Source organism: Antechinus flavipes, chromosome 6, assembly GCF_016432865.1.
Source record: "Antechinus flavipes isolate AdamAnt ecotype Samford, QLD, Australia chromosome 6, AdamAnt_v2, whole genome shotgun sequence".
In the NCBI taxonomy this organism is placed as follows: domain Eukaryota; kingdom Metazoa; phylum Chordata; class Mammalia; order Dasyuromorphia; family Dasyuridae; genus Antechinus; species Antechinus flavipes.
Window position 1 is genome coordinate 29,104,646 of NC_067403.1, and position 22,357 is coordinate 29,127,002.

Consider the following 22,357-nt stretch of genomic DNA (forward strand, 5'->3'; position numbering starts at 1 on the left):
GCCAAATGGCTGAAGGTGAAGCACCTTATTCACCTCCTGCCAGACAAGGGATGGACTTAAAATTTTTCTTCTGTGTTTTTTTTTAAACTTTTAAAATATACATTGCTTAATGAATCATGTTGGGAAAGGAAAAAAAAAAACAGAGCAAAAGGGAAAAACCATAGGAGAGATTTAAAAAAAAAAAAAAAAAGAAAAGAAATTAACCTAGCAAGTGTTGATTTACAGTCAGTCTCCTTAGTTCTTTTCCTGGATGCATATGGCATTTTCTGCCAGTGAACCACTGAGAACGGAGCCTTTTATACTTGATCATCGCACATTCTTGCTGTTACTGTGAACAAGGTATTCCTGGTTCTGCTTGTTTCGCTCAGCATCAGTTCACGTAAATCTTTCTCTAAAATCAGCTTGTTCATCATTTTTTATAGAACAATAATTTTCATTACCTTCATGTGCCACAACTTGTTCAGCCCTTCCCCAATTGATGGGCATCCACTCCTTTTTCAATTCTTTACTATCCCCAAAAAAGCTGCTACAGACTTTTTCACATGTGGGTCCCTTTCCCTCCTTTATGATTTCCCTGGGATACAGACCCATTAATGGCACTGCTGGGTCAATGGGGTTGCAGTTTTATAGCCCTTTGGGCATAGTTCCAGATTGCTCTCCAGAATGCTTGGATCAGTTCCCAACTCCACCAACAAAGCATTAATTGGACTTACAAAAGGAGACATATTTCTGAACATGGCCAATGCTGGAGTTTTACTTGCTGGGCTATGTATATTTGTATTGAAGGTTTTACTTTTACTTTTTATTGTTCAAATAAGGAGAGAGAATAAATGTGAGTAAACATTGTTGTTTTTTATCCTTCTGGAAGAAGACCAATACCATCCCGAAGGTAATGTCTTGAGTTATGCATGAACTGAATTTGTATGAAGCAGAGTTTGTGCAAAGTCATGTAGGTAAATAAAGGAATGAAGGAAATGAACAACATAAAAGCAATTCTTTAGTGATGGCCTTTTTTTTTTACCCTCTCTTCCTCTTTTTTTTTTTTTTTTTTGCCCTCTCTTCCTAATATTACTCAGAAACTATTCCTTAGAAATCTTTCTAACAAAGAAATCTAAGCAAAAGCACACTGGCCACCTCGAACAACACAGATTTTATTCCACATAATTAAGGGGGAGAGGCTATTTCCTCTGATAGAGGAGAAAGTCCTGAAGGACTTTTCTTCAGTCTAAATCCTTAGAGAAGTCTCAATGTGCCTTATTTTCTGTGGGTCTCTTTGTTCTTCTGTCTCTGTGGAATAATTGCTTTTGGATTGAACTATTCCTTTTCTCAAGAACAGGATGACTGGAGATCTGTTATTTCTCAAGGAGAAAAAGGGTTCAGTAGCAAAAGCAAACAAAGCCATAACCTGCATCTTCATCATCAAGCAGAAAGGTGATCAAGGGGAGAGGGTATGTGGGGGAGGTGTGAGGGGAGGGGAGGGATGGCAGCAGAGTAGAGAGACACCCTCGAACAAGTACCCCGACACTTATACCAACAAAATCTATCAACGGTTGGTGAGAAGGCTGAGGAGTTTCTACAGGAAGTCAACTTAATCTTTCTGATCACAGTTGAGATTATTTCCACTGTCAGAACTCACCCATTTTAGAGTGGATCCTCTATTAACCCAAATTTGTATTTTTTTTAAAAAAGAATCAGTTCCATTTTTGGTGGGGATCATTGATATTTTGTCCTTCTATCTCAAAGAAGACCATTGAGAGTTTGAGGGAAGGATGAGTCCTGGAAGAAAATCACTCTGACTCAAGGAGCTCAAGGGACCTTCATTTTCACCCGTTTCCATGGAGCAAAGCTGACTTTTGTGGTCCTTCCTTTTAAGGTCCCAAGGAACGGTGTCATCCAACATCTGGTAGGCCTCTTTAAACAATAATTTCTCAAGTCTTCCAGGGAATATAACTATCATGTCACTGACTCTTTACTCCAGGCTGATGGTCGGTGTCTCTCTGATGCAATAAAATTAATGCAAGGTTGGGAGGTGGTAGAGAGAGAAAGCTCTAAATCAGAACCCATTCTTAGCAGGATGTATTGATAATTTTATCATATACTGTAACCTATTTAGCATGTAAAGGACTGCTTGCCATCTGGGGGAGGGGATGGAGGGAAGGAAGGGAAAAATCGGAACAGAAGTGAGTGCAAGGGATAATGCTGTAAAAAATTACCCTGGCATGGATTCTGTCAATAAAAAGTTATTTAAAAAAAGATAATTTTATCATAGTTTGTTTTAAGAAAAGACATTAATAAGCCTTCAGCTTTTAAAATCTGTTTTGGAAGCATTCATTCACATGAGGCTGAACATAGGAATGGTTAAAATAGGGTGCTTGGGAAAAATAATACTAAAATTCACTCTATTCTAAATCCTTATTCCTTCTGCTCAAAGTTCTATTTTATTGGCCTGGACTTCTTTCTCCTAAACATCTGTGAGTGACCAGAAAAATTAATATCAACAGTAGAAAATCAAGAGATTTCAGAAACAGTGTCCAAATTAATGTTGCCTTAATTTGTGCTTCCTTAAACAAGCCTGCTTTTGAAAAACTAAAACAAGAAAAAAAAAGTTGCAGATTTAGATCGGGACTTCCTAGCCTTTGGGGAATTGAGACTAACGTTCAATTTGAGGTTTGAACACTATTACTCTCCTCTTCCTAAAATATTTTTATATTATACATACAAAGAGAATCTTATAGTTTGTTAATCATGAGATGTTTCTTAACATTTCCTGGTACCCCTTGGGAGTATTTGGAGGAACTTTGGTTTATTATAAGACTAGGTTTAGGAAATGGCTAATTTTGGTGTTGTCAAATTAAAGTTAGCCTTAAAATAGTGTATTATTAAACTTAAAAAAGTTAAATGACTTACAATTAAACTTTATTCTATTAATTGGTAAATCAATTTACTACTTATTAAAAGAAGTCACATATAGTTCTTAGTTCATTTAAAAGCAGACATGACTTTTGTTGGTAAACTGGTGATGTTCATTAAGTCTCAATTCTGAGTATTTAAGGAACACAGGAGAGCTTCCACCAATGGGGCACGGGCAGAACGTCATTTCTCTTTCTGTGACCACTGAATTTCCGGACATCTTTATTGTCTGTATTTTACTGAGAAATGAGGCACCTCAGTGGCTGGGAGCTGTTTTGAAAGTCTGGGAAACAGGATTTTTCTTTCAGGTCCTATCAATGGGAAAGACTGGATCTGTCAGTTTTCAAAGACAGATTCAATTCCATCCAGAGCACTCTATTTAGCTCTTGGATGTTCAGTATGGCCCAGGCTGTACTTTTGGGATCTTGAGTGTTACTTAGGGACTAAGCCAATCCTTTCAGTTCTCAGAACTCATGTGGGTGGGGGCTAGGGCAGCCTTTTTGGTTGAGAGAACTCTTAGGGTCCAAGCTTTTGGATCTCAGAGGATAATTGGGGTGTACACTGTTTTTTTTTTTTAATTCCCATCTACTCCTTTTGGTTTTCAAATTAGATTTATGGCCCAAATGTGAATGTTCTACCCTGGAGAATTATTTATAAACTAGCTGAAACTTTTCTTCTCTCAGATTGAAGATAATGATGCTCTTGGTCAATATTTCTGATTACATACTTATATCAGTTAAAAGTTCCCACTGTTTCAATAATCACACTTAACTATTAATGACATAGATGTATTTCTAAACCAATATATCATGTCTGTTATATATCACAAGAAATGAAAAAAGTAATGTGATTTTCAGTGAGAGCAATGTGAATGAATATGCTCTACTCCGTTGAAAATTCTCTAGATACTCCAAAACAAACAACAATACTTTGAAGCATGAAAATACTTAAATATTACAAGAAATGAAAATGAAATATTGCTTTCATTGAGAGCAATATCTTTGAGTATTCTCTATTATGCTGAAAATTCTCAAGGAAGATTTTCCAAAATAAACAAAAATATTTTGATGTATAAAAATACTAAAATCTTATGCTAAAAATTCAAATTGCATCTGACTTGAATACAAAAGCATTAAAGTTCTTTGATTTAGACAGTTCACTGATAACAATTTGCTGGGAGATAATTTACTGGCCAATGCTTTTCGCTTCCATTTTTACAATTTAAAAAGCAATTTACCCCCAAACTCGAGCTACGACCATGTACCATTTAGTCTTCAAATTCTATTTAATTTCAGCTGCCTAATAGGGACAGAATCTCTCCGTCTTTTTGTTGAATTTGGCATTTCTTTCATTAATGTACTCAATATCAGAGTCACCATTGTAAGATTGTCCCTTGTTTTTAAAAACTTGTCTAAATTTGTAACCATTCTATTAATAAAACAATATATTTTATAGAATATGTGAAATACATATATAAATACACACACACACATATACATGTATATATATATATTATATCTATACATATACACATATATAGACATACACACATATATAGACATACCCATTGTAGGTTTTTTTTTGTTTTTGCTGGTTCCTTAGTTAGACTTGAGTCAAGAAAAAATTGTAGCATTTAAAAATAAGGGTCAAACATGATTTTCTCCCAAATCCCCTCTAGCCTCAACTTGCAAAGACTTTATGTTTCAGATAGCAGAAATCTGCCACCTGTAAACCTGCCTCCCATCTTTCCCTGATCAGTGAGAGCAGAGAATGCTCTCTGCATGACCTTCCCCTTCCTCAAACCATCCCAGGGGCTTCACCCTTTCAGATGTTTTTTTCCCAGAAGTTTTATGTGTGATTTCTGGATTGAGCTGGGGTTTCGAGGCTCTCTATGTCAAAGCGATAAAACATGAGGTACCTGACATAGTAATGAGACTAAATGAACAAAAACATAGCAATTCACAGAAGATAAGTTAATTCTCAGTTTATGGGCTAAGGATTGATGGGAGAGTGTGAAGCGATTTACAAGGGATCTGGGTGTTCATGTGTTTTTAACCCAGTACCCAGTTTTTAACCCAGTAAATGCCAGCTGTTAGGTGTATAACCTATGTTTGGTTGCTTATCATCTCAGGGAGGAGTAGGAGAGACGGGGGCTTAAAAGCCATGTTTAAAATTGTTTTAGCATATATTTGGGAGAAAAAATACGTTTAAAAATAAATAAATACCAGCTATTCTTCTCATTCTTATTATATGTGTATCCAATATTACCATTTCTAAGTTTAACATCTACAAAATGTATAGCATGACTAATAGAACAGCTAAGCAAACATGCCTTCTAAAGCCTGAATAAATAAAATGCCTTTTATGTATTTGTCCATATATGGGCAGAGGATTTCCTGAGTATAGGAACTTCTGGTGTGGAACTTCCCTCTACCCCTACAGTGGAGTAGAGAGCCTCCCACGAGCACATACTACTGACACCTACAGCAAAAAACCCGCTAGCAATAGCTGGTGAGAAGCCTGAGGAGTTTCTACAGGAAGCTGACTTCAATTTAGCAACTTCCTAATCTCTTTGCTCACTTTGAGATTGTTTCTGCTGCCACTACCATCTGATGCACTAACTTATTGATTTTTAGGGAATCGTCCATTAACCCTAGACTGATATTTGTATTTTTCCTTAAAAAAAATGAATCAGTTATATTTTTGGTGAGAATCAAGTGTGGTGGGAAGGCTAAGACTGAGAAGAAAATTATTCTGACACAGGGACCTTCGTTTTCATCCACATCCATGGAGCAAACTGACTTTGGTGGTCCTTCATTTTAAGGTCACAAGGAAGCAGTATCATCCGCCATCTGGTAAGCTTCTTTAAATGATCATTTCTTGGGTCTTCCAAGGAACTGAGTTCTCTTGACCCAGGCTGATGGTTGGTGGGGCAGCTTTGGTTCCTTTTTGATGCAATACAAAATTAATGCGACGTTGGGAAGCGGTGGATTTGGGAGCTGAGTATCAATGTTGCTTTGAATTAGAACACATGCTTGGCAGGATGTGCAGATTATTTTATCATAGCTTGTTTTTTAAGAAAAGGCATCACTCTAGTCAGCCTTCAGCTTTTTAAATCTTTTTGTTTTAGCTGCATTCATTTACCTGAGGCTGAACTTAGGAGTGATAAAATAGGATGCTTAGGAAAAATAAGACTAAAACTCATTATATTCTGAGTTCTTTATATATATCTATATATCATATATTTATATATAAAGTCCCATTCTTTATTCCTTCTGTTCAAAGTCCCATTTTATTTATTTGGATTTCGTTTTCATAAACATTTCATTACTATAAACCTAGAAAAAGACAAAGCACAGGTCTAAAGATTTCAGACATAAGGTCTGAATTAATGTCTCCTTAATGAATTAATTTGGCCTTAATTGGTTAATATTGCCTTAATTTAACTTCCTTAAAGCAAACCTCTTTTTGAAAACCAAAACAAGGAATAAAGGATGCGTATTTAGGTTGGGGCTTCCTAGAGTTTGTGAAAATGAGACCCTAATGTTCAATTTTTGATAATATCACTTTCCTCTTTCTAAGCTATTTTTACATTATATATAGAAGGAGAATTATATAATGTTAGTCACGAGATGTTTCTTAAAGTTTCAGATGCCCCTTGGAGGTCTTTGAAGGAATGCTAGTTTGTCATAAGAGGTTCAGGAAATAGCTGATTTTGGTGTCCTCAAATTATAGTTACTCTTAAAGTAGTCAGGCCTTTAACAATGGCTAATTAATCTCATTTGATTAGTCATTAAATTGGTTTTCTAGTCATTTATATCAATCAGACCTGGTTCTGAGTTCAGTTTTTGAAAGATATTTCATAGTGTAGATTTTCCCCAGGAGGTTAAGAAATTTGTAAAGTGATTACTGAAAGTAGAGTCTCCTCAGGAATCTCAGACAAGAAATGCTTAAATTTCACTCGAGTTATGGATGAATCTGCTCACACACTTACTAAACTTCACTTAGTTTAGTTTCTTTAGTTTCCTTAGAAAGGAGACAACTCATTTCCAGGACCTTCCCTGAAAAGCTGGGTTTCAGGATTTTTCTTTCAGTTCATATCGAAAGGACAAGTGGTGGCTTGTCAGCTGACCAAAACAGACATGCAATCCATCCAGACGAGTCTGCTCAGCTTTCACATGTTCGGCATGGTCTGCTCTGCTCATATTTTTAAAATCTGGAGTGATGATTAGGCTTCAGGTTAGTTTTTTGGGTTCTTAGAGGAAACTAATAGTTCGGGCCAGTCTTTTAGGCTCTCTGGATGACGTTAGGGTCCAGGCTGGTTTCTTAGGGTCTAAGATGATACCTATCATTCCGAAGGTCAATGATTTCAATTCCCACGTCACTCTTAGAGTCACACTTTTTGGCTTTCACATCAAATTTACAGCTCAGATCTGCCTTTTTTAGCCCTGGAAGCTATTTACATTCAAGATGAGACCTTTCTTCTCAGGTTAAAGTTAATAAAACTCTGTTGCATTATTTTGATTGGTTCTGACAGCTAAAAGTCCTGACCAGTCTTCCTGTGATATAATCACATTTTTATCTCTTTATCACATAAGTGTTACTCTACCAATAAGTGTATCATGCCTGTTATACATCATGAGAAATGAAAAAGAAAGAAGAAATGATGCTTTCTGTGAGAATAACATGATTGAATATGCGCCATTATGTTTAAAAAGTTACAAAGGAGACGTCTGTTAAAGAAACTGTGGTCTATAAACATAATATATCACTATGGTATTTCAAATGAGCAAAACAATATCAATAGCTATGTCTCTAACCCTGTAAAAGAAAAGAAACATAAAGTCATAAATTGAAGAAATGACCATTGGAATGGATAAAAATGAAGAACTAGGAAAATAATGCACAAATAACTACTATAATGGAAATGGAAAGAAATAATCAAAAATAGATTATGAGATGGCCCCAACAAATATTTGAAGTTTTCGGATTCTGTTTTACTGGAAGTGATTTACATTATAAGAATTTTTGGTTTTAATTATTGTTTTTCAATATCTGTAGCCATCACAGCAATAAAGTACTTAATTTTAATGAGTATAAATTTTTTTTATTTCCTTAAGATGTTCATATATGTGCATATATATTTTTTGAAAGATGATTTTATTAAATCAAGTCATTTCACGTGGTTATTTTGTTGTTACAACAAAATAGGACATTTTAATAATTTATTATTAATTATAATAAATTATTTAAAATAATGATTTTAATAATATGTGTTAAAGTGTATACTAGGTGCCAGATATTATACTAAATATTGAGAATATTAATAGAAGAACATTCCCTGATCTTAAGAAGGACACATTCTATTGGGAAAGACAATGCATAAAAGGTGCATAGAAGATGTGGAGAATGATGGAAAAGTCCAGGAGATAGCAGCCTGGTAGAAAATGAGAAGATGGATGGCCTGCCTTGGGATGAAGACACTTCTTCTGGAAGGACCAGAGGGAGGGAACCAGCCTTGTGGGGAATGGTAGAGGAGTCCAGAAGAATAATTCCACTTTCGTTCTGCTGCTGTCTATGACAGTATACTTTCCCTGGCCTCCTAAAGAAACCCATCAAAGGCTAATAGCCCCCATGACATCCTGAAGTTGCCCTTATACCCTGGGTCCCTTGGAAATTGCCATTTCCAAGTTTTAGCCTTCACAGACGATATAGCATGACTCTATAATCAATAATACCTTCTGGATAAATAACACCCCTTTTTAATATCTGTCCATATATGGGCCTAGGATTTTGGGAGTGCAAGGAAGTCCTGGTGTGGAACCTCCTTCTATTCCTACAGTGGTGTAGAGAGCCTCCCACGAGCACATTCTTCTGACATCAAACATAAAACTCTAGCGACGGTTGGTGAGAAGACTGAGGAATATCTACAGGAAACTGACTTCAGTTTAGCAATTTCCTAATCTCTTTGGTCATTTTGAGATTGTTTCTGCTGCCACAACCATCTGATTCACTAACTTACTCATTTTAGTGAATCTTCCATTAACTCAAGACTGATATTTATACTTTTTCTTTTTTTAAAAAAATGTGAATTAGTAAGATTTCTTTTTCTTTTCTTTTTTTTTGGGGGGAGGGAGGTGAGAATTGAGTGTGTGTGGGAAGGGTGAGTCTTGGGACAAAATCATTCTGACACAAAGAGCTCAAAAAAATTTCATTTTCACCCACGTCCGTGGAGCAAATCTGACTTGTGTGGTCCTTCATTTTAAAGTCACAAGGAAGTGGTATTTTTCACCACTGGTAAGCCTTTTTAAACAATAATTTCTTGAGTCTTCCAGGGAATGCACTTCTCTTTACTCCAGGCTGATGGTTGGTGGTGCAACTTTGGGGTTTTTCTTTGATGCAATAAATATTAATGTAATGTTGGGAAGTGGTGGAAATAGGGAGCTGGATACCAACATTGCTCTAAATTAGAACACATTCTTAGCAAGATGTGCAGATAACTTTATCAAAGTTTGTCATAAGAAAAGGTATTACTGTAATCAGCCTTCAGCTTTTTAAAGCTTTCCATTTCGGCAGCATTCGTTCACCTGAGCTTAATTTAGGACTGGTTAAAATATATGCTTAGGAAAAATAAGACTAAAATTCACTGTATTCTGAGTCCTTTTACTTACCTGAATCTTTTTCTCTTAAACATCTGTGAGTGACCCAGAAAAAAAGGGAAGATTTCAGACATTCAGAGTCTGAATTAAAGTTGCCTTAATTTGTACTTCCTTAAAGCAAGCCTGTTTTTCAAAAACTAAAACAAGAAAAAAAGTCTGCAGATTTACATTGGGACTTCCTAGACTTTGCGGAATTGAGTCTAATGTTCAATTTGAGTTTGAACACTATTATTCCCCTTTTTCAAAAAATAGAAAATGTGTTTATATAATGTCCATAAAGAGAATTATATACTACAATTTGTTAATTATAAAATGTTTTTAAAGTTTTGTGAACCCCCTGGGGGATATTTGGAAGAACTCTGCTTTATTTCAATAACAGATGGAGGAAACGGCTAATTTTTATGTTTTGAAATTAAGGTTACTCTCAAAACAATCAGGTATTCAATAGTGGTTTATTAATTTCATTTTATTAGTCATTAAATTAGTTCACTGATCATTTACAACATTAGAACAAGTTTTACTTTTAAAAATTACTTCATAGTGGACATGAAAACTGTTGTTATACTTTATTTGGTAATTAGGGTTCAAGCTTGAGTTTTTAATGCTCTTATCTTAGTTATTATTGTTATATGCATTCCAAATATTGCCTTTTCCAAGTTTTACATTTATCAAATACATAGCAAGAGTCAGTAAATGAATAAGCAAATAAGTTTTCTGTACCCTGAATAAATAATATGCCATATATATAACACATATATGTACATATATAGATATGTATATATCTATATACACTGCTATCTATATAAATAGGCTTAGGAGTAAGATTTGTGGAATCTTATATAAAATACAAGAATATGGAATATATATATATATATATATATAATATATATATATATATATATATATATATAATATATATATATATATATATATATAGAATAGCAGTTCTATATATAGAATAGCACCTATATAGAATAGCAGTTTGTCTGAACCTATATCTTCGAGAATTTCCTTGAGCCCTGAGAGATTCCCCGTGGTTACAAAAGAGGATTAGAATAAAGGTTTTTGTATTTCCAAGATCTGCGCCCATTTGACACAGATATACATATATGTGTGTGTGTGTGTGTGTGTATGTGTATGTGTGTATGTGTGTGTTTTACACACTTGTCTGTGTGTGTGTGTGTATGTGTGTGTGTGTGTGTATACACATAACCATTAACCATATTATTTGTACTTTTGTTGATCAGTTCTTTCTCTGGAAGTAGACAGTATCTCCCTCCATAGGTCATTTGCAATTGATTTGAGTATTTTTAATACTCTTCAAACAGCATTGCTGTTACTATACACAATGTTCTATTACTTATGCTCATTTTACTCAATTATTTCATGCAAATCTTACCACTTTTTCTAAAACCAACCAGCTCATCATTTCTTATAGCCCAGAAGTATTTCATCACCATCATATACCCTGTACAACCATTCCCCAATTGATGGATATCGCCTCAATTTCCAATTCTTTGCCACCATAGAGAGAGCTGCTATAAATATTTGAGAGTGTATAGGTTCTTTTCTTCTTTCTATGATAATGTTGGTAAACAGAACTAAGGGTGGTGTTGCTGAGTCAAAGGGGATACACAATTTTATAACTCTTTGGGTGGCGTAATTCCAAATTGCTTTCCAGAATGATTGGATTAATTCATATTTCCACTAACAGTGTATGTGTCCCAATTTTTCTACATCCCTTCCAACATTTGTCATTTTCCCCTTCTATCATTTGAACCAGTCGGATAGATGCGAAATGATATCTCAAAGCTGTTTTAATTTATGTTTCTCTAATCAATAATGATTTAGAGCATTTTTTCATATGACTAAATAGTTTTGATTTCTTTAGTAAAAAACTACCAGATGATATTCTTTGACCATTTATTAGTTAGGGAATGTCTCATATTCTTTTAAATTTGATCAAGTTCTCTGTCTATCTGAGACAACTCCTTTATTTGAGAAATTAATTAATTCCCCCCAATTTTCTGCTTTCCTTAAAATCTTGGCTACATTGGTTTTATTTGTACACCCCCTTTTAAATTTACTGTAATCAAAATGATCCATTTTCCACCCCACAGTGCTCTTTCTCTTGTTTATTCATAAATTCTTGTCCGATCATTAAGTCTGATAGATAATATTTTGCATGTTCTTCTAATTTTCTTAGTATATCTTCCTTTATATTTAGGTCATATATCTATTTTGACCTTATCTTGGAAAATGGTGAGAAATATCGGTCCATATCCAATCTCTGCTTTTCAGTTTTCCCAACAATTTTTTTAACCAAATAGTGAATTTCCAAAGTTTAAACCTTTGAATTTGTTTAACACAAGATTACTCTCATAATTCACTACCCTATATTGTATATCTATTTTGTTCCACTGATCCATTTTTCTATTCATTAGTCAAAATATGACAGTTTTGATAATTATTGCCTTATAGTATAGTTTAAAATATGATACTACTAAACTTCTTTCTTTCATATATATATATATCATTAATTCCTTTGATATTCTTGACCTTTTGTTCTTTCAAATTAATTTTTTCTAGTGCAATAAAGTATTTTTGGGGTAATTTAATTGCTATGGCATTGAATAAGTAGTTTAGTTAGAATTGATAATTTTATTAGAAAACCAAGTGCCATTTGTCTGGTTGACTACAGATTAGCTCAACTTTTTTTTTCTTCCAGGAAAGTAAAGACATAACACAAAAATAGAGTGTAAAATGTAGAAACAAAATAGTAATTGTGACTTTAAGGAAACCAGGTAGCCTCTGTAAGCCTCAGTTTCCCCATCTGAAAAAATAGTGGGATTGGATTAGGTGATGTTCAAAGTTCCTTCTAATATTCTGACTCTATGCTTGGAGAGTTAACTAGCTATTAGTTGCTTCCTTATCCCACTGTTTTCACCCCATTTGTGAAGGTAAGGATAAAAACACTGGATATTGAATCAGAAACTCTGCCTTGAAACTGGACTCTTACAAATAGTGTGAAATTGGGTGATTCAATTAATCTTTTTTTTTAATCTTTAGTTTTCTAATTTGTGAAATGAAGAGGCTGGATTGGATTTCTAAGAAGTCTTTTAAATCCAAGGTCTATAGTTACCAAAAAAACAAATCCCCAAATCCCCAGTCCCCAAAAACCCATTCCACCTCTTGCAATTTTAGCCTACTTATCTTGGCGTCCTCGGAATAGAATGTGTCCAGTCCACTAGATGAGGTAATTTGACTGAGTATTCATCCAAATTACTTAACTTAAAAATGCTTTTTTGATTCTTTGTGGTGGTGCTTCCTGCTTTTTTTTTTTTTTTAAGTATTCTTATCAGCTAGGTCCATGGAACCATTATTTTCAGTGCTGCTTTGTCAAATTACTTCCAAAAACTCTTTGATTTTTTTTAATCATAGCTCTTATTATTTGCCTTTGAACATGCCAGAATTTCTTACAATGTTTGTCTATCCTTGAACCTGACTGTGGGCCTTTCCTGTACTGACTTCTTTATGCAGCTATAATTATATTTGTTCTGTATTATATCTATTTGATGCCGGGCAAGCCTTGGGTGTAGCTTCCCTGAACCAAGACCATATGTGGTGGTGTCCCATGTGGCTCTTGAATTGTGTTTTTTAGTTTTAATTTTATTCTTAATTTTAGCAAACTTGAAATAAAATATACATTGTATACACAGAATAGAACAAAAAATAAAGACTTGGTCATCAAACTGTGCTTCTCTCACTGCAGTTTGCTTTTTTTCCCCATGAAGCAATTGGGGTTAAATGACTTGCTCAGGGTCATACATCCAGAAAGTGTTAAATGTCTCAGGCCAAATTTGAACTCAGGTCCTCCTGACTTCAGGGTTGGTGCTCTATCTACTGCACCAATTAGCTGCCCCATGCTTTTCTTTTTTTAAAAAAAAATTATAGCTTTTTATTTACAGGATAATTACATGGGTAATTTTTCAGCATTGACAGTTGCAAATCCTTTTGTCCCAACTTTTTCCCTCCTTACTCCAGATGGCAGGTTAACCAACACATGTTAACTATGTTAAAGTATAAGTTAAATACAATATTAGCATACATGTCCAAACAGTTATTTTGCTGTACAAAAAGAGTCGGACTTGAAATAGTGTACAATTAGCCTGTGAAGGAAATCAAAAATGCAGGCGGACAAAAATAGAGGGATTGGGAATTCTATGTAGTGGTTCACACTCATTTCCCAGAGTTCTTTCCCTGGGTGTACCCATGTTTTTCTTTGTACGTATCTAATAAATTCAGCCTGTAGCTTTCAAAGCTTTTGTCCTTGTCAATTTTTTCATTCTGAACTTCCTTCTGTTCTCTGATTTTTAAAAATGCCTCAATGTCCCTCTTTTTTTTCCTTTTTCTTTTTCTAACTTATCCCTCTCCTTTCTTACTCTGCCAACCTATATGTTAGACTTCAAACAGGACAGGATTTTCTGTGTATTTCATGTGTATTTTATAAATGTTTTCTGTTTCTTTTTAGACAGTCTGACAAAAACAAGAAAAATCTGCTTTCTTCTGACATGTCTGTCTCATTCTGGGACACTAAACTTAAATGAGGGCTAAAATTCTTTTCAAAGAAACGTAGTTGATCCAAATCTCACTATTCGTTAACAAAATAAGGACTGTGGACCCTGACCCAGACTGCAAGGGGACAGAAGTCGTTATTGTCAGTGAGAGCTTCAGCAAGCTTATGGTGGGATCCTCAGAAGCTGGGGATCTGAGTGGCTCAAGAGAAGATACTGAAGAGGAGAAGGCCTGGGAGAAACCCGATTTCTGGTTTCCACCTCTTCCTGTTCTTTGAATAGACAGATATTTGTTAAAGAGGGTGAGCCTAATTCAATATTTGAATGAATCCATTATTTCGTTAATGTGGGTACTTCTTATAGTTGTATCATTTAGGTGTTTCCAACTCTTTGTGTCCTCATGTGGGATTTTCTTGCCGAGATACTGGAGTAATTTGCCATTTTCTTCTCTAGATCTTTTTTACAAATGAGGAACTGAGGCAAATAAAGCTAAATAACTTGCTCAGAATGACACAGTAAATGTCTGAGCCTGGGTTTGAATTCATGATGAGCCATCCTGATTCCAAGCCCAAGACTCTATCCACTGGACCATCTAGCTCCTTAAGCAATGCTCACATTCAAATTAAGAGGTTCAAGAAGTGCCTACAAGAGCCACTTATGGTAAATTGAGGTTTATAGGAAGGATATGCAAGGCTAGATATTCAGCAGCTCCTATGTACTGCAGGAGTTCTCCAAAGTAGGGCTTGTGGTCTTTTGAGGGATCATGGTTTGACCAGAAGGGGACTTGGTCTGACCCAATATATTGGCTGTATGAACAGCCAATAGGAGGGAGAACAGCTGGATTTTCTCCTACCTTTCTCAAAATAGCCACTCCTACAGTTTATGTCCAATATGATTACACATAATCTGATCTCCTAACACTGCTCTTTCCCTCTGTCTCCCTTCTCTCTCAACCATGAAAACGTCCAACTTCCCATCTTCTAAGTCTAGGATTTACCCTGTTGGACCAGTTATAGCCTAGCTGGGAGTATCATGTACTGGAGTGACTTTGGGAAAATTTTACTCCCATGATGGTACTCACATCTTCCTTAGTCTAGATGGGATCTACAGTGTGAATAGTGACTGGCGAGGGAGCCTTACCTTCCATCTTTTCACTTTCAATGACAGAATGAGTAGCACAGAATGGAGTCACAGATTTATTAGATGATTCCCCTCACTTCCCAAATCCAGCCTTCTTTTAACCTTCCCTCTTGCTATCAAGGATACTTCACCTTTCTGGTAACCCAGGCTCACAATCTTAAATTCACCATCCCTCACGCCCCATATCCAAACAGTTTCCAGACCTCATTTGTAAGTCTTACAGTTGGATTTATCTCTACTCCCACCCCTCATCGCTTCTTGACTACACTACTGGAATCACCTCCTAACTGATCTTCCTGCCTCAAAGCTCCCTTTCAAAACCTCATCTCCAAGGAAGTTGCTTCCTGGGATGATAACTGGAAGGAATAGTGGCTTCCACTCTAAGACTCTCGGGATTACCTATCAGTAACTAGAAATTGGTGATGCTGATGTTAAAAAAAGGAAAAAAAAAGGTATGTTTCTTATTTGCAGTGACTGCTTTCCTCAGTGTGGTTTGAGGAGGACTGCTATTCCTGTAACTCCATAGATGAACAACTGGGAGATACAGGGTGAGATTCAGGAACCCTGCCCCATGTATCCCGTGGCTTGCCCTTTGAGGAAGAGGAGATTTTATTCTCAGTTGAGAAGCAGGTTTAAAACACCCCACCAGCAATGTTGTCATGACATTTTCCAACAGTCTTACATGAAATATCTTGAGGCTAGGCAAGAGGGAAGGCAGAAATTATGACAGATGGTCATGATTTAATTGATCTCTACAAAGGAATAGTGGGAGTCAAGAAGAGTAATTCCCTGGTAAACAAAAATGAACAGAGCTCACGAATGTGAGCCCATCATTTAGGTGGTTGATAGAATCATCTTCATAATACTCCTATTTCCTCCCTATTAATCCATCCAAATCTTCTAACCCTTAATTATTCTCATTCATGTCCTGCCACGGATATTCCAATCTTTTAACATTTTATGCCTCCTAGTGCTTTACTTGGTCTGACAATGAGTATTTCTTTCCTAAAATCCCACCAAAAGTACATTTCAGTACAGAAAATATAGGACATATGGCTACCCCAGGTAACCCCACTCACAGTCACTGTTTAATGCTGGCAAGAATCCACTTCAGTTCTTCACTTACCACCCCCTCTGCTCTTGAGTAGTAGAGCGTGGATTTTATAGTTCATTGGCAGATGCCATCATTATCAATATTTTGTTTGGATCCCAGCTTGCTTCTGATGCAACATATAGCAAGGGCTTTTGCTCATGGGAGATGTGGGAAAATGGACCAGACTCAGGCTAGTACCTTGTTCCTTTGGGCCCAATGAATGAAATAGGCTGGTGGTGGGTTGTTTGGCAATTACAAGCACACCTCAAAGATATTGCAGGTTCCATTCCAGAACCCTATAATAAAGCAGGTATTTCAAGGAAGAGAGTCACAATTTTTTTGCTTTTCTAGTGCATATAAAAGTTATGTTTACATTACAATGTAATTATTAAGTTTGCGATAGTATTGTGTCTGAAAAATGTACATGCCGTAATTAAGAAATACTTTATTGCTAAACAAAGCTAACCAGCTTCGGAGCCTTCTGTGAGTCCTCATTTATTTATTGATTTGCTGGTGTAGGATCTTGTCTTGATATTGATGGCTGCTGACTAGTCAGGGTAGTGGTCACCGAAGGCTGGGGTGATTGTGGTAATTTCTTTAAATGAGACAACAATGGACTTTGCCACATTGATAGACTCTTCCTTTTACTTGGACACTTAGAGGTCTTTGTAAGGTTATCAATTAAATTGATTTCAATATTGTTGTGTCTCAGGGAATAGGTAGGCCTGAGGAGAGAGATGGAGGGAACAGCCATCGATGGAGCAATCAGAAAACACACATTTATTGATTAAATTCGCCAACTTATATAGGAATACTTCATAGTGCCCCCAAACAATTATAATAGTAACAGTAAAGGTCGCTGATCACAGATCACTGTAACACATATAATAATAATAATAATAATAATAATAATGAAAAGTTTGCAAAATTATGAGAATTATCAAAATGGGACACAAAAACACGATGTGAGCATATGCTATTGGGGAAATAGTGCTAGTTGACTTGACGCAGGATTGCCACAAACCTTTGATCTGCCCCAAAATGCAATATCTGTAAAACATAGTAAAGCAAAGTGTAATAAAATGAGGTATTTTATCAGGTATCAAAAAGAGTTTTACATAGCCAAAACTTAGAAAAAATCTCACCAAAGATGTAGCAGGTGACCGTCATTTAGTTTTTTATTTTATATTATTTTTAATTTATGGAATAAAAGAAGTATTTCTATAACAGTACAATAAAATGATGATTGCTTATGAAACTGTAAATCTTCTATGTACAACTTGATATTCCTTTCAAATATACAACAAAATTATCATGTAAATTTTCCTCTATCTATTCCCTCCTAGAGATGACTTAAAATTAGATACACATTTATATATATATGTACATATATATATATACACACATATACATATATGTATATATGTAAAATTATTCTATACCTACTTCTATTTATTAGCTCTTTCTTTGGATTCAAAAAATGTCTTTCTTCATATATCCTTTATGACAAATTTGAGTATTAATATTAGCTAAAATAACATATTTGCTCAAAGTTGTTCTTAAAACAATATTGCTGTTACTGTATACAGTGTTCCCTTGGTTTGGCTCATCTCACTCTTCAAAATTTCATGCAAGTCTTTCCATGTTTTTCTAAAATGATGAGCTCAATCATCTTAGATTAATCTAAGATGATTGAGCTCATCATTTATTATTGCACAGTAATAATTTCTTCACAATCTTATACTACAACTTGTTTGGCCATTCTCCAATTAATGGGCATCCCTGTAATTTCCGGTTCTTTGCCACCACCCTCCCCACCCAGAGAGCTGCTACAAACATCTTAGAACATAAAGTTTCTTTTCCTTTTCCCCAAATTAGCTTTGGAAATAGACCAGGTAGTGATATGGTTGGATCAAAGGGTACAGGTAGTTTAATAACTCTTTGGGCAAATAAATAATTTAGTTTGAACTCAATGCTTTTTGTTATTTGTCAAGGCCTTTTATATGCTTAGGTGAACAGGAAGCCTTGAGGCCACCAGGGAACTGCATCAACCTCTAGGCTTGAGTTTTAGCCCCTGGACCAATCTTGTCTTAGTATCAGCCTCTTTGCCTTTTAAGCGCCAGATTTAGCTTAAGCTGCATAGAGGTTTGGAGTTGGAGGAGAGGGGATAGTGATGGCGGGAAGGATGGGAATCTGGCCCAGCACATTAAATGTCAGTGGTGTTTATTAAATAAGTGATTGATGGTTAAATATTTACTTGAATGGGGCTCTTAAATGACATTAACAGAAAACAAATTGCTCTTTATTAATTATAAAATATGTTTATACAGTCTTTTTTCTATATTCACCCCTTTTCTCCTTTTCCCTCTCCCTCCTCTTTTTCCTTCTTTTTTTCTTTCTCTTTCCCTTCCTCCTTTCAAGTCTCTCCCATATTTTATCTTCCTCCTTCTCCAACCCTCCCTTGTCCTTCATTATTCTTATATATAACATTATGACTTAAACAGACAAACAAAATCTGCCTTTTTCTGGTGGAAGGAAACATTTTTTGCCTGGTTTTCAAACTAGATGGATCACAATTTAGAAATGAGAAATAAGTTCCCCAATCCATTAAGTATATTTACTAGAAGTCTCTGCTCAGAGAGATTTGGAATTATGCCTCTAACTAATAAATTCATTGCTTAGCAGCAGGTAGATGACAAGCAGCTTGGCAAACAGAGCCAGCTTCAGCTTTCTAGCTTGGTGCTGTGCTTCCAGAGCGACTCAAACCAATGAACAAATATTTATTGAATATCTTCTCAAAGACTTGCCCCACAATGCACTTTAAATAATAATAATAGCTAGCATTTAGAAAGTACTTAAAAGTTTGCAAAGCACTTTTTAATAATAACTAAAAATTATCATTTATAAAATGCTTTAAAGTTCACAAAGCACTTTTAAGTAATAGCTAGCATTTAGAAAGTGCTTTAATATTGAGGGCCATGCTTAAGTGCGGAATCCAGAAAGTCTGGAAAAAGGTTCAAGGGACCCCCCCCCACTTCCACAACTGTGGATCCCAGCCCCCACAACTGTGAATCTTGGCACACTAGAGAAACTAAAGGAATGTTTTGGTAATCTTTATCTACCTCTCTAAGCAGAGCTGGCAAACTCCAAGAAAGCTCAACAGAGAGGTCAGAGATATCTGTCTGGAGGCCATAAAACAAATTTACTGAAGCAGATGTTACTCGTGAAAGAATGTATGCTTTTAATTTAATAACCTTGCTGTGCTTTAAAAAAAAACTTTTATATATATTTTGTATTGGAAATGGAATAGAGAGGTTCAGGGATTTTTACTGCAATTGCTTCTCATCTCCTTGTATCATTATGTCCTTTCACATGACAAGATTTATTCTGCTGGTCAGACTTAGATCCCCAGCAACCACAAATAGGTGGCTCCCTTTAAGATTTGCAAAGCACTTTTAATAATAATAATAATAATAACAACTATCATTTTTAAAGTGCTTTAAAGTTTGCAAAACACTTTTAATAACAATAACAATCACTTGTAAAGTGCTTAAAAGTTGGTAAAGCACTTTAAATAACAATAAAAATTCATTTATAAAGGGCTTTAAGATTTGCAAAGCATTTTTAATAATGCTTTTAATAATACAGTACTTTAAAATTGGCAAAGTGCTATACAAATGTTATCTAATTTGATCCTCCCAACAATTATTATTCCCATTTTGCGGATGAGTAAACCGAAGCTAAAAGAGACTAAGTTGTTAGGGTCATACCTCTAGTAGTTTGTGACTGGATTTGAACTCAGATCTCCTTGATTGCAAGTATAACAGTTTTTTCCCCCCTCTTATACCATTTAGCTACCTAGATTTTTATATAATCTCATTTTTAGCCACATTGTCTTCTCAGAAAACCTCCAAGTTGCCTGGTAGAGTTGTAGAATTCTGGGGAATAGAGATGGAAAGGCCTTGATGGAGATTATGATATTTGAGGCAATTTCATCAGAATCATGTTCTGCTTTGTTAGCTCATTAAGCAATGTGGATGTTTTCTGCACCCACACAGTTGATCTTGTTGAAAACTTCTGTTGCTTAGTCCCCCTCTAACCAGCCACAGATTGAGAAAGGTACATTAATAATGATTGTTTCATTTAGCACCCTTTAAATTGACTAGAGAATTGTTCTTAGACAGGTCTACTTATGTTCTGTATCCACCATTTTAATAACTTCAAAACTAACAGTTTGTGAATTTATTTGTGTTACTCAAAGAAAGAACACTGGGAAATGAATATAAACTGCTTGTATTTTTGTTTTTCTTCCCAAGTTATTTCTACCTTCTGAATTCAATTCTCCCTGTGCAACAAGAAAACTGTTTGGTTCTGCACACATATATTGTATCTAGGATATACTGTAACCTATTCAACATGTAAAGGACTGCTTGCCATCTGGGGGAGGGGGTGGAGGGAGGGAGGGGAAAAATCGGAACAGAAGGGAATGCAAGGGATAATGCTGTAAAAAATTACCCTGGCATGCGTTCTATCAATAAAAAGTTATATTAAAAAAAAGAGATATGTTAAATAAGGTTATATAGTATTTGAAAATATTATGAATAGTTCAGTTTACAATAAACTAATGAAGATGTTAAAAAAAAAAGAATTTATTTGTGTTATTGTTTTCTCCAATTCAGATTAGAACTATTCTATACCTTAGTAGTCTAGGTAAGTTATTGTCTTCCATATTCCTCACCGTGTAGACCAATTCTTTGGATATGTCTTCCTTTTGTTCCTAATTTTTAATGTTCAATTTGGAATTATCAGTCATCTCTCCCTCATCCACTGAGAAGGCTGCAGCATGATATTAGTTATACATATTGAAGTCATGTAAAACATAGTTCCATATTAGCTCCCTCCAAACACAAATAAATAAGAGAAACTGAAAAATAAAGAAGGTGAAAAAAGGATGCTCACTTGAAGTTTATCATTCTCTTGGTGGAAGTGGATAGTGTTTTTCATTATGAATCTTTTGGATTTATCTCTGTTAAAGTAACTGTGTCTTCTATAGTTGATCAATCTTACAATTTTGCTGTTACTGTATCCAGTTTCTACAGGTGCTGCTTACTTCACTTTGCATCAGTTCATATTAAGTCTTTCTAGATTTCATAGAAATCTTCCTAAATTGAGCTAGACAAATGACAGATGTAGTAGGATTTTCACTAAAGAAATAGACAATCACCACCCCTAAATGAAGTCACTTATTGCTTGCATCCATAAGCCTTGGAAAGTGAATGTAATTAAGCTAGAACTGACCTTGTCTCAGGTCTCCCTCCCTTACCATAGAATCACGGATTCAGAGTTGAATGATCTTTGAGGCCATTTTCCATATAAGGCAATTGAGACCTCGAGAGATTAAGTCATTTGTCTAAGGACACAGAGGTGATAAAAGGCAGATCTGGATTTTGCATCTAAGTCTTTTGATGATCATTTGTTGGACCTAATTTAACCCTCCTCCCCTTCATACGTGTGTGTGCACACGCAAACACACACACAATCATGGGATGGTTTGGGACCATTGGAATTGTCCAAGGAAGAATGGAATATAATAGAGTTAGGTGAGGGGGCTTTCCAGCTTTCAACCCTGTCCTATTTCAAACCCATTAGGATCCTATACAGATAGTTTCATAGATTAATCAAACTGGAAAGAGTTTGATTAATACTCTTAACCACATAAGTAATCACATAATTCAACTTCTTCATTTAGATTAGTAAATTGAAGTGCCAAGAGGTGAAGCTATTCATTCAAGGTCACCTGGCTGACTAATAGCAGACCCAGGTAGTCCAGGTCTCCTGACTACCATTCTTGTACTTCCATTCACTACCCTGCTGTCTCTCTTGAATTAATTTATTTTAAGTTAAGAAATTTGGTTTCAAGTTGTACTTGCATTTTAATAATAATAGTAGCTGGCATTTGTATAGTGTCTACTATGTATATC

General features: G+C 35.3%; 1 protein-coding gene across 2 annotated transcripts in view; it reads left to right on the plus strand.

The window, feature by feature from the left end:
- The first annotated feature begins 1,179 nt into the window (after positions 1 to 1,179).
- The window catches only part of RHOH (ras homolog family member H), a 47,368-nt gene continuing 26,190 nt past the window's right edge, over positions 1,180 to 22,357 (plus strand). Inside the window, exon 1 of one of the 2 annotated variants that reach the window (XM_051964419.1) lies at positions 1,180 to 1,903. The gene's annotated coding sequence lies outside the window, so the exon portion shown is untranslated. Of the gene's footprint in view, positions 1,904 to 5,375; positions 5,766 to 22,357 lie in introns of those variants that run through there. The other variant, XM_051964418.1, reaches the window with a different exon arrangement.